Genomic DNA, 16,356 nt, shown 5'->3' with positions numbered 1-16,356 from the left:
ATTCCATATCCCAGCACAGGCCTCGAAGTGCTCCAAATAACCACTTGCAGATTTTACCAAAAGAGTGTTTCAAAACTGCTCTTTCTACAGGTAAGTTCAAGTCTGTGAGTTGAATGCACTCAACACAAAGAAGTTTCTGAGAATGCTTCTGTTCAGTTTTTATGTGAAGATATTTCCTTTTCCAGCATAGGCCTCAAACGGCTCCAAATATCCACTTGCAGATTCTACAAAAAGAGTGTTTCCAAACTTCTCTATCAATTGGTAGGTTCAACTCTGTGAGTTGAATGAACTCATCACAAAGAAGTTTCTGAGAATCCTTCTCTCTAGTTTTTATGTGAAGATATTTCCTTTTCCAACATACGCCTCAAGGTGCTCCGAATAAACACTTGCAGATTCTACAAACGTAATGTTTCCAAACTGTTCTATCAAAAGAAACGTTCAAGTCTGTGAGTTGAATGCACTCATCACACAGAAGTTTCTGAGAATGCTTCTGTCTAGTTTTTAGGTGAAGATATTTCCTTTTCCAGCATAGGCCTCAAAACGCTCCAAATATCCTCTTGCAGATTCTACAAAAAGAGTGTTTCAAAACTGTTCTATCAAAAGGAAGGTTCAACTCTGTGAGTTGAATGAATGCATCGTGAAGAACTTTCTGAGAATGCTTCTCTGTAGTTTTTAGGTGAAGATATTCCATATCCCAGCACAGGCCTCGAAGTGCTCCAAAGAACCACTTGCAGATTTTACCAAAAGAGTGTTTCAAAACTGCTCTTTCTACAGGTAAGTTCAAGTCTGTGAGTTGAATGCACTCAACACAAAGAAGTTTCTGAGAATGCTTCTGTTCAGTTTTTATGTGAAGATATTTCCTTTTCCAGCCTAGGCCTCAAACGGCTCCAAATATCCACTTGTAGATGCTACAAAAAGAGTGTTTCCAAACTTCTCTATCAATTGGTAGGTTCAACTCTGTGAGTTGAATGAACTCATCACAAAGAAGTTTCTGAGAATCTTTCTCTCTAGTTTTTATGTGAAGATATTTCCTTTTCCAACATAGGCCTCAAGGTGCTCCGAATAAACACTTGCAGATTCTACAGACGTAATGTTTCCAAACTATTCTATCAAAAGAAACGTTCAATTCTGTGAGTTGAATGCACTCATCACACAGAAGTTTCTGAGAATGCTTCTGTCTAGTTTTTAGGTGAAGATATTTCCTTTTCCAGCATAGGCCTCAAAACGCTCCAAATATCCTCTTGCAGATTCTACAAAAAGAGTGTTTCAAAACTGTTCTATCAAAAGGAAGGTTCAACTCTGTGAGTTGAATGAATGCATCGTGAAGAACTTTCTGAGAATGCTTCTCTGTAGTTTTTAGGTGAAGATATTCCATATCCCAGCACAGGCCTCGAAGTGCTCCAAATAACCACTTGCAGATTTTACCAAAAGAGTGTTTCGAAACTGCTCTTTCTACAGGTAAGTTCAAGTCTGTGAGTTGAATGCACTCAACACAAACAAGTTTCTGAGAATGCTTCTGTTCAGTTTTTATGTGAAGATATTTCCTTTTCCAGCATAGGCCTCAAACGGCTCCAAATATCCACTTGCAGATTCTACAAAAAGAGTGTTTCCAATCTTCTCTATCAATTGGTAGGTTCAACTCTGTGAGTTGAATGAACTCATCACAAAGAAGTTTCTGAGAATGCTTCTCTCTAGTTTTTATGTGAAGATATTTCCTTTTCCAACATAGGCCTCAAGGTGCTCCGAATAAACACTTGCAGATTCTACAAACGTAATGATTCCAAACTGTTCTATCAAAAGAAACGTTCAAGTCTGTGAGTTGAATGCACTCATCACACAGAAGTTTCTGAGAATGCTTCTGTCTAGTTTTTAGGTGAAGATATTTCCTTTACCAGCATAGGCCTCAAAACGCTCCAAATATCCTCTTGCAGATTCTAGAAAAAGAGTGTTTCAAAACTGTTCTATCAAAAGGAAAGTTCAACTCTGTGAGTTGAATGAATGCATCGTGAAGAACTTTCTGAGAATGCTTCTCTGTATTTTTCAGGTGAAGATATTCCATATCCCAGCACAGGCCTCGAAGTGCTCCAAATAACCACTTGCAGATTTTACCAAAAGAGTGTTTCAAAACTGCTCTTTCTACAGGTAAGTTCAAGTCTGTGAGTTGAATGCACTCAACACAAAGAAGTTTCTGAGAATGCTTCTGTTCAGTTTTTGTGTGAAGATATTTCCTTTTCCAGCATAGGCCTCAAACGGCTCCAAATATCCACTTGCAGATTCTACAAAAAGAGTGTTTCCAAACTTCTCTATCAATTGGTAGGTTCAACTCTGTGAGTTGAATGAACTCATCACAAACAAGTTTCTGAGAATCCTTCTCTCTAGTTTTTATGTGAAGATATTTCCTTTTCCAACATAGGCCTCAAGGCGCTCCGAATAAACACCTGCAGATTCTACAAACGTAATGTTTCCAAACTGTTCTATCAAAAGAAACGTTCAAGTCTGTGAGTTGAATGCACTCATCACACAGAAGTTTCTGAGAATGCTTCTGTCTAGTTTTTAGGTGAAGATATTTCCTTTTCCAGCATAGGCCTCAAAACGCTCCAAATATCCTCTTGCAGATTCTACAAAAAGAGTGTTTCAAAACTGTTCTATCAAAAGGAAGGTTCAACTCTGTGAGTTGAATGAATGCATCATGAAGAACTTTCTGAGAATGCTTCTCTGTAGTTTTTAGGTGAAGATATTCCATATCCCAGCACAGGCCTCGAAGTGCTCCAAATAACCACTTGCAGATTTTACCAAAAGAGTGTTTCAAAACTGCTCTTTCTATAGGTAAGTTCAAGTCTGTGAGTTGAATGCACTCAACACAAAGAAGTTTCTGAGAATGCTTCTGTTCAGTTTTTATGTGAAGATATTTCCTTTTCCAGCATAGGCCTCAAACGGCTCCAAATATCCACTTGCAGATTCTACAAAAAGAGTGTGTCCAAACTTCTCTATCAATTGGTAGGTTCAACTCTGTGAGTTGAATGAACTCATCACAAAGAAGTTTCTGAGAATCCTTCTCTCTTGTTTTTACGTGAAGATATTTCCTTTTCCAACATAGGCCTCAAGGTGCTCCGAATAAACACTTGCAGATTCTACAAACGTAATGTTTCCAAACTGTTCTATCAAAAGAAACGTTCAAGTCTGTGAGTTGAATGCACTCATCACACAGAAGTTTCTGAGAATGCTTCTGTCTAGTTTTTAGGTGAAGATATTTCCTTTTCCAGCATAGGCCTCAAAACGCTCCAAATATCCTCTTGCAGATTCTACAAAAAGAGTGTTTCAAAACTGTTCTATCAAAAGGAAGGTTCAACTCTGTGAGTTGAATGAATGCATCGTGAAGAAATTTCTGAGACTGCTTCTCTGTAGTTTTTAGGTGAAGATATTCCATATCCCAGCACAGGCCTTGAAGTGCTCCAAATAACCACTTGCAGATTTTACCAAAAGAGTGTTTCAAAACTACTCTTTCTACAGGTAAGTTCAAGTCTGTGAGTTGAATGCACTCAACACAAAGAAGTTTCTGAGAATGCTTCTGTTCACTTTTTATGTGAAGATATTTCCTTTTCCAGCATAGGCCTCAAACGGCTCCAAATATCCACTTGCAGATTCTACAAAAAGAGTGTTTCCAAACTTCTCTATCAATTGGTAGGTTCAACTCTGTGAGTTGAATGAACTCATCACAAAGAAGTTTCTGAGAATCCTTCTCTCTAGTTTTTATGTGAAGATATTTCCTTTTCCAACATAGGCCTCAAGGTGCTCCGAAAAAACACTTGCAGATTCTACAAACGTAATGTTTCCAAACTGTTCTATCAAAAGAAACGTTCAAGTCTGTGAGTTGAATGCACTCATCACACAGAAGTTTCTGAGAATGCTTCTGTCTAGTTTTTAGGTGAAGATATTTCCTTTTCCAGCATAGGCCTCAAAACTCTCCAAATATCCTCTTGCAGATTCTACAAAAAGTGTGTTTCAAAACTGTTCCATCAAAAGGAAGGTTCAACTCTGTGAGTTGAATGAATGCATCGTGAAGAACTTTCTGAGACTGCTTCTCTGTAGTTTTCAGGTGAAGATATTCCATATCCCAGCACAGGCCTCGAAGTGCTCCAAATAACCACTTGCAGATTTTACCAAAAGAGTGTTTCAAAACTGCTCTTTCTACAGGTAAGTTCAAGTCTGTGAGTTGAATGCACTCAACACAAAGAAGTTTCTGAGAATGCTTCTGTTCAGTTTTTATGTGAAGATATTTCCTTTTCCAGCATAGGCCTCAAACGGCTCCAAATATCCACTTGCAGATTCTACAAAAAGAGTGTTTCCAAACTTCTCTATCAATTGGTAGGTTCAACTCTGTGAGTTGAATGAACTCATCACAAAGAAGTTTCTGAGAATCCTTCTCTCTAGTTTTTATGTGAAGATATTTCCTTTTCCAACATAGGCCTCAAGTCGCTCCGAATAAACACCTGCAGATTCTACAAAAGTAATGTTTCCAAACTGTTCTATCAAAAGAAACGTTCAAGTCTGTGAGTTGAATGCACTCATCACACAGAAGTTTCTGAGAACGCTTCTGTCTAGTTTTTAGGTGAAGATATTTCCTTTTCCTGCATAGGCCTCAAAACGCTCCAAATATCCTCTTGCAGATTCTACAAAAAGAGTGTTTCAAAACTGTTCTATCAAAAGGAAGGTTCAACTCTGTGAGTTGAATGAATGCATCGTGAAGAACTTTCTGAGAATGCTTCTCTGTAGTTTTTAGGTGAAGATATTCCATATCCCAGCACAGGCCTCGAAGTGCTCCAAATAACCACTTGCAGATTTTACCAAAAGAGTGTTTCAAAACTGCTCTTTCTACAGGTAAGTTCAAGTCTGTGAGTTGAATGCACTCAGCACAAAGAAGTTTCTGAGAATGCTTCTGTTCAGTTTTTATGTGAAGATATTTCCTTTTCCAGCATAGGCCTCAAACGGCTCCAAATATCCACTTGCAGATTCTACAAAAAGAGTGTTTCCAAACTTCTCTATCAATTGGTAGGTTCAACTCTGTGAGTTGAATGAACTCATCACAAAGAAGTTTCTGAGAATCCTTCTCTCTAGTTTTTATGTGAAGATATTTCCTTTTCCAACATAGGCCTCAAGGTGCTCCGAATAAACACTTGCAGATTCTACAAACGTAATGTTTCCAAACTGTTCTATCAAAAGAAACGTTCATGTCGCTGAGTTGAATGCACTCATCACACAGAAGTTTCTGAGAATGCTGCTGTTCAGTTTTTATGTGAAGATATTTCCTTTTCCAGCATAGGCCTCAAACGGCTCCAAATATCCACTTGCAGATTCTACAAAAAGAGTGTTTCCAAACGTCTCTATCAATTGGTAGTTTCAACTCTGTGAGTTGAATGAACTCATCACAAAGAAGTTTCTGAGAATCCTTCTCTCTAGTTTTTATGTGAAGATATTTCCTTTTCCAACATAGGCCTCAAGGTGCTCCGAATAAACACTTGCAGATTCTACAAACGTAATGTATCCAAACTGTTCTATCAAAAGAAACGTTCAAGTCTGTGAGTTGAATGCACTCATCACACAGAAGTTTCTGAGAATTCTTCTGTCTAGTTTTTAGGTGAAGATATTTCCTTTTCCAGCATAGGCCTCAAAACGCTCCAAATATCCTCTTGCAGATTCTACAAAAAGAGTGTTTCAAAACTGTTCTATCAAAAGGAAGGTTCAACTCCGTGAGTTGAATGAATGCATCGTGAAGAACTTTCTGAGAATGCTTCTCTGTAGTTTTTAGGTGAAGATATTCCATATCCCAGCACAGGCCTCGAAGTGCTCCAAATAACCACTTGCAGATTTTACCAAAAGAGTGTTTCAAAACTGCTCTTTCTATAGGTAAGTTCAAGTCTGTGAGTTGAATGCTCTCAACACAAAGAAGTTTCTGAGAATGCTTCTGTTCAGTTTTTATGTGAAGATATTTCCTTTTCCAGCATAGGCCTCAAACGGCTCCAAATATCCACTTGCAGATTCTACAAAAAGAGTGTTTCCAAACTTCTCTATCAATTGGTAGGTTCAACTCTGTGAGTTGAATGAACTCATCACAAAGAAGTTTCTGAGAATCCTTCTCTCTAGTTTTTATGTGAAGATATTTCCTTTTCCAACATACGCCTCAAGGTGCTCCGAATAAACACTTGCAGATTCTACAAACGTAATGTTTCCAAACTGTTCTATCAAAAGAAACGTTCAAGTCTGTGAGTTGAATGCACTCATCACACAGAAGTTTCTGAGAATGCTTCTGTCTAGTTTTTAGGTGAAGATATTTCCTTTTCCAGCATAGGCCTCAAAACGCTCCAAATATCCTCTTGCAGATTCTACAAAAAGAGTGTTTCAAAACTGTTCTATCAAAAGGAAGGTTCAACTCTGTGAGTTGAATGAATGCATTGTGAAGAACTTTCTGAGACTGCTTCTCTGTAGTTTTCAGGTGAAGATATTCCATATCCCAGCACAGGCCTCGAAGTGCTCCAAATAACCACTTGCAGATTTTACCAAAAGAGTGTTTCAAAACTTCTCTTTCTACAGGTAAGTTCAAGTCTGTGAGTTGAATGCACTCAACACGAAGAAGTTTCTGAGAATGCTTCTGTTCAGTTTTTATGTGAAGATATTTCCTTTTCCAGCCTAGGCCTCAAACGGCTCAAAATATCCACTTGCAGATGCTACAAAAAGAGTGTTTCCAAACTTCTCTATCAATTGGTAGGTTCAACTCTGTGAGTTGAATGAACTCATCACAAAGAAGTTTCTGAGAATCCTTCTCTCTAGTTTTGATGTGAAGATATTTCCTTTTCCAACATACGCCGCAAGGTGCTCCGAATAAACACTTGCAGATTCTACAAACGTAATGTTTCCAAACTGTTCTATCAAAAGAAACGTTCAAGTCTGTGAGTTGAATGCACTCATCACACAGAAGTTTCTGAAAATGCTTCTGTCTAGTTTTTAGGTGAAGATTTTCCTTTTCCAGCATAGGCCTCAAAACGCTCCAAATATCCTCTTGCAGATTCTACAAAAAGAGTGTTTCAAAACTGTTCTATCAAAAGGAAGGTTCAACTCTGTGAGTTGAATGAATGCATCGTGAAGAACTTTCTGAGAATGCTTCTCTGTAGTTTTTAGGTGAAGATATTCCATATCCCAGCACAGGCCTCGAAGTGCTCCAAATAACCACTTGCAGATTTTACCAAAAGAGTGTTTCAAAACTGCTCTTTCTACAGGTAAGTTCAAGTCTGTGAGTTGAATGCACTCAGCACAAAGAAGTTTCTGAGAATGCTTCTGTTCAGTTTTTATGTGAAGATATTTCCTTTTCCAGCATAGGCCTCAAACGGCTCCAAATATCCACTTGCAGATTCTACAAAAAGAGTGTTTCCAAACTTCTCTATCAATTGGTAGGTTCAACTCTGTGAGTTGAATGAACTCATCACAAAGAAGTTTCTGAGAATCCTTCTCTGTAGTTTTTATGCGAAGATATTTCCTTTTCCAACATAGGCCTCAAGGTGCTCCGAATAAACACTTGCAGATTCTACAAACGTAATGTTTCCAAACTGTTCTATCAAAAGAAACGTTCAAGTCTGTGAGTTGAATGCACTCATCACACAGAAGTTTCTGAGAATGCTTCTGTCTAGTTTTTAGGTGAAGATATTTCCTTTTCCAGCATAGGCCTCAAAACGCTCCAAATATCCTTTTGCAGATTCTACAAAAAGAGTGTTTCAAAACTGTTCTATCAAAAGGAAGGTTCAACTCTGTGAGTTGAATGAATGCATCGTGAAGAACTTTCTGAGAATGCTTCTCTGTAGTTTTTAGGTGAAGATATTCCATATCCCAGCACAGGCCTCGAAGTGCTCCAAATAACCACTTGCAGATTTTACCAAAAGAGTGTTTCAAAACTACTCTTTCTACAGGTAAGTTCAAGTCTGTGAGTTGAATGCACTCAACACAAAGAAGTTTCTGAGAATGCTTCTGTTCAGTTTTTATGTGAAGATGTTTCCTTTTCCAGCATAGGCCTCAAACGGCTCCAAATATCCACTTGCAGATTCTACAAAAAGAGTGTGTCCAAACTTCTCTATCAATTGGTAGGTTCAACTCTGTGAGTTGAATGAACTCATCACAAAGAAGTTTCTGAGAATCCTTCTCTCTAGTTTTTATGGGAAGATATTTCCTTTTCCAACATAGGCCTCAAGGTGCTCCGAATAAACACTTGCAGATTCTACAAACGTAATGTTTCCAAACTGTTCTATCAAAAGAAACGTTCAAGTCTGTGAGTTGAATGCACTCATCACACAGAAGTTTCTGAGAATGCTTCTGTCTAGTTTTTAGGTGAAGATATTTCCTTTTCCAGCATAGGCCTCAAAACGCTCCAAATATCCTCTTGCAGATTCTACAAAAAGAGTGTTTCAAAACTGTTCTATCAAAAGGAAGGTTCAACTCTGTGAGTTGAATGAATGCATCGTGAAGAACATTCTGAGACTGCTTCTCTGTAGTTTTCAGGTGAAGATATTCCATATCCCAGCACAGGCCTCGAAGTGCTCCAAATAACCACTTACAGATTTTACCAAAAGAGTGTTTCAAAACTGCTCTTTCTACAGGTAAGTTCAAGTCTGTGAGTTGAATGCACTCAACACAAAGAAGTTTCTGAGAATGCTTCTGTTCAGTTTTTATGTGAAGATATTTCCTTTTCCAGCATAGGCCTCAAACGGCTCCAAATATCCACTTGCAGATTCTACAAAAAGAGTGTTTCCAAACTTCTCTATCAATTGGTAGGTTCAACTCTGTGAGTTGAATGAACTCATCACAAAGAAGTTTCTGAGAATCCTTCTCTGTAGTTTTTATGCGAAGATATTTCCTTTTCCAACATAGGCCTCAAGGTGCTCTGAATAAACACTTGCAGATTCTACAAACGTAATGTTTCCAAACTGTTCTATCAAAAGAAACGTTCAAGTCCGTGAGCTGAATGCACTCATCACACAGAAGTTTCTGAGAATGCTTCTGTCTAGTTTTTAGGTGAAGATATTTCCTTTTCCAGCCTAGGCCTCAAAACGCTCCAAATATCCTCTTGCAGATTCTACAAAAAGAGTGTTTCAAAACTGTTCTATCAAAAGGAAGGTTCAACTCTGTGAGTTGAATGAATGCATCGTGAAGAACTTTCTGAGAATGCTTCTCTGTAGTTTTTAGGTGAAGATATTCCATATCCCAGCACAGGCCTCGAAGTGCTCCAAATAACCACTTGCAGATTTTACCAAAAGAGTGTTTCAAAACTACTCTTTCTACAGGTAAGTTCAAGTCTGTGAGTTGAATGCACTCAACACAAAGAAGTTTCTGAGAATGCTTCTGTTCAGTTTTTATGTGAAGATATTTCCTTTTCCAGCATAGGCCTCAAACGGCTCCAAATATCCACTTGCAGATTCTACAAAAAGAGTGTTTCCAAACTTCTCTATCAATTGGTAGGTTCAACTCTGTGAGTTGAATGAACTCATCACAAAGAAGTTTCTGAGAATCCTTCTCTCTAGTTTTTATGTGAAGATATTTCCTTTTCCAACATACGCCTCAAGGTGCTCCGAATAAACACTTGCAGATTCTACAAACGTAATGTTTCCAAACTGTTCTATCAAAAGAAACGTTCAAGTCTGTGAGTTGAATGCACTCATCACACAGCAGTTTCTGAGAATGCTTCTGTCTAGTTTTTAGGTGAAGATATTTCCTTTTTCAGCATAGGCCTCAAAACGCTCCAAATATCCTCTTGCAGATTCTACAAAAAGAGTGTTTCAAAACTGTTCTATCAAAAGGAAGGTTCAACTCTGTGAGTTGAATGAGTGCATCGTGAAGAACATTCTGAGACTGCTTCTCTGTAGTTTTCAGGTGAAGATATTCCATATCCCAGCACAGGCCTCGAAGTGCTCCAAATAACCACTTGCAGATTTTACCAAAAGAGTGTTTCAAAACTGCTCTTTCTACAGGTAAGTTCAAGTCTGTGAGTTGAATGCACTCAACACAAAGAAGTTTCTGAGAATGCTTCTGTTCAGTTTTTATGTGAAGATATTTCCTTTTCCAGCATAGGCCTCAAACGGCTCCAAATATCCACTTGCAGATTCTACAAAAAGAGTGTTTCCAAACTTCTCTATCAATTGGTAGGTTCAACTCTGTGAGTTGAATGAACTCATCACAAAGAAGTTTCTGAGAATCCTTCTCTCTAGTTTTTATGCGAAGATATTTCCTTTTCCAACATAGGCCTCAAGGTGCTCCGAATAAACACTTGCAGATTCTACAAACGTAATGTTTCCAAACTGTTCTATCAAAAGAAACGTTCAAGTCCGTGAGTTGAATGCACTCATCACACAGAAGTTTCTGAGAATGCTTCTGTCTAGTTTTTAGGTGAAGATATTTCCTTTTCCAGCATAGGCCTCAAAACGCTCCAAATATCCTTTTGCAGATTCTACAAAAAGAGTGTTTCAAAACTGTTCTATCAAAAGGAAGGTTCAACTCTGTGAGTTGAATGAATGCATCGTGAAGAACTTTCTGAGAATGCTTCTCTGTAGTTTTTAGGTGAAGATATTCCATATCCCAGCACAGGCCTCGAAGTGCTCCAAATAACCACTTGCAGATTTTACCAAAAGAGTGTTTCAAAACTACTCTTTCTACAGGTAAGTTCAAGTCTGTGAGTTGAATGCACTCAACACAAAGAAGTTTCTGAGAATGCTTCGGTTCAGTTTTTATGTGAAGATATTTCCTTTTCCAGCATAGGCCTCAAACGGCTCCAAATATCCACTTGCAGATTCTACAAAAAGAGTGTTTCCAAACTTCTCTATCAATTGGTAGGTTCAACTCTGTGAGTTGAATGAACTCATCACAAAGAAGTTTCTGAGAATCCTTCTCTCTAGTTTTTATGGGAAGATATTTCCTTTTCCAACATAGGCCTCAAGGTGCTCCGAATAAACACTTGCAGATTCTACAAACGTAATGTTTCCAAACTGTTCTATCAAAAGAAACGTTCAAGTCTGTGAGTTGAATGCACTCATCACACAGAAGTTTCTGAGAATGCTTCTGTCTAGTTTTTAGGTGAAGATATTTCCTTTTCCAGCATAGGCCTCAAAACGCTCCAAATATCCTCTTGCAGATTCTACAAAAAGAGTGTTTCAAAACTGTTCTATCAAAAGGAAGGTTCAACTCTGTGAGTTGAATGAATGCATCGTGAAGAACTTTCTGAGACTGCTTCTCTGTAGTTTTCAGGTGAAGATATTCCATATCCCAGCACAGGCCTCGAAGTGCTCCAAATAACCACTTGCAGATTTTACCAAAAGAGTGTTTCAAAACTTCTCTTTCTACAGGTAAGTTCAAGTCTGTGAGTTGAATGCACTCAACACGAAGAAGTTTCTGAGAATGCTTCTGTTCAGTTTTTATGTGAAGATATTTCCTTTTCCAGCCTAGGCCTCAAACGGCTCAAAATATCCACTTGCAGATGCTACAAAAAGAGTGTTTCCAAACTTCTCTATCAATTGGTAGGTTCAACTCTGTGAGTTGAATGAACTCATCACAAAGAAGTTTCTGAGAATCCTTCTCTCTAGTTTTGATGTGAAGATATTTCCTTTTCCAACATACGCCGCAAGGTGCTCCGAATAAACACTTGCAGATTCTACAAACGTAATGTTTCCAAACTGTTCTATCAAAAGAAACGTTCAAGTCTGTGAGTTGAATGCACTCATCACACAGAAGTTTCTGAAAATGCTTCTGTCTAGTTTTTAGGTGAAGATTTTCCTTTTCCAGCATAGGCCTCAAAACGCTCCAAATATCCTCTTGCAGATTCTACAAAAAGAGTGTTTCAAAACTGTTCTATCAAAAGGAAGGTTCAACTCTGTGAGTTGAATGAATGCATCGTGAAGAACTTTCTGAGAATGCTTCTCTGTAGTTTTTAGGTGAAGATATTCCATATCCCAGCACAGGCCTCGAAGTGCTCCAAATAACCACTTGCAGATTTTACCAAAAGAGTGTTTCAAAACTGCTCTTTCTACAGGTAAGTTCAAGTCTGTGAGTTGAATGCACTCAGCACAAAGAAGTTTCTGAGAATGCTTCTGTTCAGTTTTTATGTGAAGATATTTCCTTTTCCAGCATAGGCCTCAAACGGCTCCAAATATCCACTTGCAGATTCTACAAAAAGAGTGTTTCCAAACTTCTCTATCAATTGGTAGGTTCAACTCTGTGAGTTGAATGAACTCATCACAAAGAAGTTTCTGAGAATCCTTCTCTGTAGTTTTTATGCGAAGATATTTCCTTTTCCAACATAGGCCTCAAGGTGCTCCGAATAAACACTTGCAGATTCTACAAACGTAATGTTTCCAAACTGTTCTATCAAAAGAAACGTTCAAGTCTGTGAGTTGAATGCACTCATCACACAGAAGTTTCTGAGAATGCTTCTGTCTAGTTTTTAGGTGAAGATATTTCCTTTTCCAGCATAGGCCTCAAAACGCTCCAAATATCCTTTTGCAGATTCTACAAAAAGAGTGTTTCAAAACTGTTCTATCAAAAGGAAGGTTCAACTCTGTGAGTTGAATGAATGCATCGTGAAGAACTTTCTGAGAATGCTTCTCTGTAGTTTTTAGGTGAAGATATTCCATATCCCAGCACAGGCCTCGAAGTGCTCCAAATAACCACTTGCAGATTTTACCAAAAGAGTGTTTCAAAACTACTCTTTCTACAGGTAAGTTCAAGTCTGTGAGTTGAATGCACTCAACACAAAGAAGTTTCTGAGAATGCTTCTGTTCAGTTTTTAGGTGAAGATGTTTCCTTTTCCAGCATAGGCCTCAAACGGCTCCAAATATCCACTTGCAGATTCTACAAAAAGAGTGTTTCCAAACTTCTCTATCAATTGGTAGGTTCAACTCTGTGAGTTGAATGAACTCATCACAAAGAAGTTTCTGAGAATCCTTCTCTCTAGTTTTTATGGGAAGATATTTCCTTTTCCAACATAGGCCTCAAGGTGCTCCGAATAAACACTTGCAGATTCTACAAACGTAATGTTTCCAAACTGTTCTATCAAAAGAAACGTTCAAGTCTGTGAGTTGAATGCACTCATCACACAGAAGTTTCTGAGAATGCTTCTGTCTAGTTTTTAAGTGAAGATATTTCCTTTTCCAGCATAGGCCTCAAAACGCTCCAAATATCCTCTTGCAGATTCTACAAAAAGAGTGTTTCAAAACTGTTCTATCAAAAGGAAGGTTCAACTCTGTGAGTTGAATGAATGCATTGTGAAGAACATTCTGAGACTGCTTCTCTGTAGTTTTCAGGTGAAGATATTCCATATCCCAGCACAGGCCTCGAAGTGCTCCAAATAACCACTTACAGATTTTACCAAAAGAGTGTTTCAAAACTGCTCTTTCTACAGGTAAGTTCAAGTCTGTGAGTTGAATGCACTCAACACAAAGAAGTTTCTGAGAATGCTTCTGTTCAGTTTTTATGTGAAGATATTTCCTTTTCCAGCATAGGCCTCAAACGGCTCCAAATATCCACTTGCAGATTCTACAAAAAGAGTGTTTCCAAACTTCTCTATCAATTGGTAGGTTCAACTCTGTGAGTTGAATGAACTCATCACAAAGAAGTTTCTGAGAATCCTTCTCTGTAGTTTTTATGCGAAGATATTTCCTTTTCCAACATAGGCCTCAAGGTGCTCTGAATAAACACTTGCAGATTCTACAAACGTAATGTTTCCAAACTGTTCTATCAAAAGAAACGTTCAAGTCCGTGAGTTGAATGCACTCATCACACAGAAGTTTCTGAGAATGCTTCTGTCTAGTTTTTAGGTGAAGATATTTCCTTTTCCAGCCTAGGCCTCAAAACGCTCCAAATATCCTCTTGCAGATTCTACAAAAAGAGTGTTTCAAAACTGTTCTATCAAAAGGAAGGTTCAACTCTGTGAGTTGAATGAATGCATCGTGAAGAACTTTCTGAGAATGCTTCTCTGTAGTTTTTAGGTGAAGATATTCCATATCCCAGCACAGGCCTCGAAGTGCTCCAAATAACCACTTGCAGATTTTACCAAAAGAGTGTTTCAAAACTACTCTTTCTACAGGTAAGTTCAAGTCTGTGAGTTGAATGCACTCAACACAAAGAAGTTTCTGAGAATGCTTCTGTTCAGTTTTTATGTGAAGATATTTCCTTTTCCAGCATAGGCCTCAAACGGCTCCAAATATCCACTTGCAGATTCTACAAAAAGAGTGTTTCCAAACTTCTCTATCAATTGGTAGGTTCAACTCTGTGAGTTGAATGAACTCATCACAAAGAAGTTTCTGAGAATCCTTCTCTCTAGTTTTTATGTGAAGATATTTCCTTTTCCAACATAGGCCTCAAGGCGCTCCGAATAAACACCTGCAGATTCTACAAACGTAATGTTTCCAAACTGTTCTATCAAAAGAAACGTTCAAGTCTGTGTGTTGAATGCACTCATCACACAGAAGTTTCTGAGAATGCTTCTGTCTAGTTTTTAGGTGAAGATATTTCCTTTTCCAGCATAGGCCTCAAAACGCTCCAAATATCCTCTTGCAGATTCTACAAAAAGAGTGTTTCAAAACTGTTCTATCAAAAGGAAGGTTCAACTCTGTGAGTTGAATGAATGCATCGTGAAGAACTTTCTGAGAATGCTTCTCTGTAGTTTTTAGGTGAAGATATTCCATATCCCAGCAAAGGCCTCGAAGTGCTCCAAATAACCACTTGCAGATTTTACCAAAAGAGTGTTTCAAAACTGCTCTTTCTACAGGTAAGTTCAAGTCTGTGAGTTGAATGCACTCAACACAAAGAAGTTTCTGAGAATGCTTCTGTTCAGTTTTTATGTGAAGATATTTCCTTTTCCAGCACAGGCCTCAAAACGCTCCAAATATCCTCTTGTAGATTCTACAAAAAGAGTGTTTCAAAACTGTTCTATCAAAAGGAAGGTTCAACTCTGTGAGTTGAATGAACTCATCACAAAGAAGTTTCTGAGAATCCTTCTCTCTAGTTTTTATGTGAAGATATTTCCTTTTCCAACATACGCCACAAGGTGCTCCGAATAAACACTTGCAGATTCTACAAACGTAATGTTTCCAAACTGTTCTATCAACAGAAACGTTCAAGTCTGTGAGTTGAATGCACTCATCACACAGAAGTTTCTGAGAATGCTTCTGTCTAGTTTTTAGGTGAAGATATTTCCTTTTCCAGCATAGGCCTCAAAACGCTCCAAATATCCTCTTGCAGATTCTACAAAAAGAGTGTTTCAAAACTGTTCTATCAAAAGGAAGGTTCAACTCCGTGAGTTGAATGAATGCATCGTGAAGAACTTTCTGAGAATGCTTCTCTGTAGTTTTTAGGTGAAGATATTCCATATCCCAGCACAGGCCTCGAAGTGCTCCAAATAACCACTTGCAGATTTTACCAAAAGAGTGTTTCAAAACTGCTCTTTCTACAGGTAAGTTCAAGTCTGTGAGTTGAATGCACTCAACACAAAGAAGTTTCTGAGAATGCTTCTGTTCAGTTTTTATGTGAAGATATTTCCTTTTCCAGCATAGGCCTCAAACGGCTCCAAATATCCACTTGCAGATTCTACAAAAAGAGTGTTTCCAAACTTCTCTATCAATTGGTAGGTTCAACTCTGTGAGTTGAATGAACTCATCACAAAGAAGTTTCTGAGAATCCTTCTCTCTAGTTTTTATGTGAAGATATTTCCTTTTCCAACATAGGCCTCAAGGTGCTCCGAATAAACACTTGCAGACTCTACAAACGTAATGTTTCCAAACTGTTCTATCAAAAGAAACGTTCAAGTCTCTGAGTTGAATGCACTCATCACACAGAAGTTTCTGAGAATGCTTCTGTCTAGTTTTTAGGTGAAGATATTTCCTTTTCCAGCATAGGCCTCAAAACGCTCCAAATATCCTCTTGCAGATTCTACAAAAAGAGTGTTTCAAAACTGTTCTATCAAAAGGAAGGTTCAACTCTGTGAGTTGAATGAATGCATTGTGAAGAACTTTCTGAGACTGCTTCTCTGTAGTTTTTACGTGAAGATATTCCATATCCCAGCACAGGCCTCGAAGTGCTCCAAAGAACCACTTGCAGATTTTACCAAAAGAGTGTTTCAAAACTGCTCTTTCTATAGGTAAGTTCAAGTCTGTGAGTTGAATGCACTCAACACAAAGAAGTTTCTGAGAATGCTTCTGTTCAGTTTTTATGTGAAGATATTTCCTTTTCCAGCATAGGCCTCAAACGGATCCAAATATCCACTTGCAGATTCTACAAAAAGAGTGTTTCCAAACTTCTCTATCAATTGGTAGGTTCAACTCTGTGAGTTGA

Source organism: Pongo pygmaeus, chromosome 23 (genome assembly GCF_028885625.2).
Source record: "Pongo pygmaeus isolate AG05252 chromosome 23, NHGRI_mPonPyg2-v2.0_pri, whole genome shotgun sequence".
In the NCBI taxonomy this organism is placed as follows: domain Eukaryota; kingdom Metazoa; phylum Chordata; class Mammalia; order Primates; family Hominidae; genus Pongo; species Pongo pygmaeus.
The sequence above is the reverse complement of the archived record's forward strand: the minus strand, read 5'-3'. Positions refer to the sequence as shown.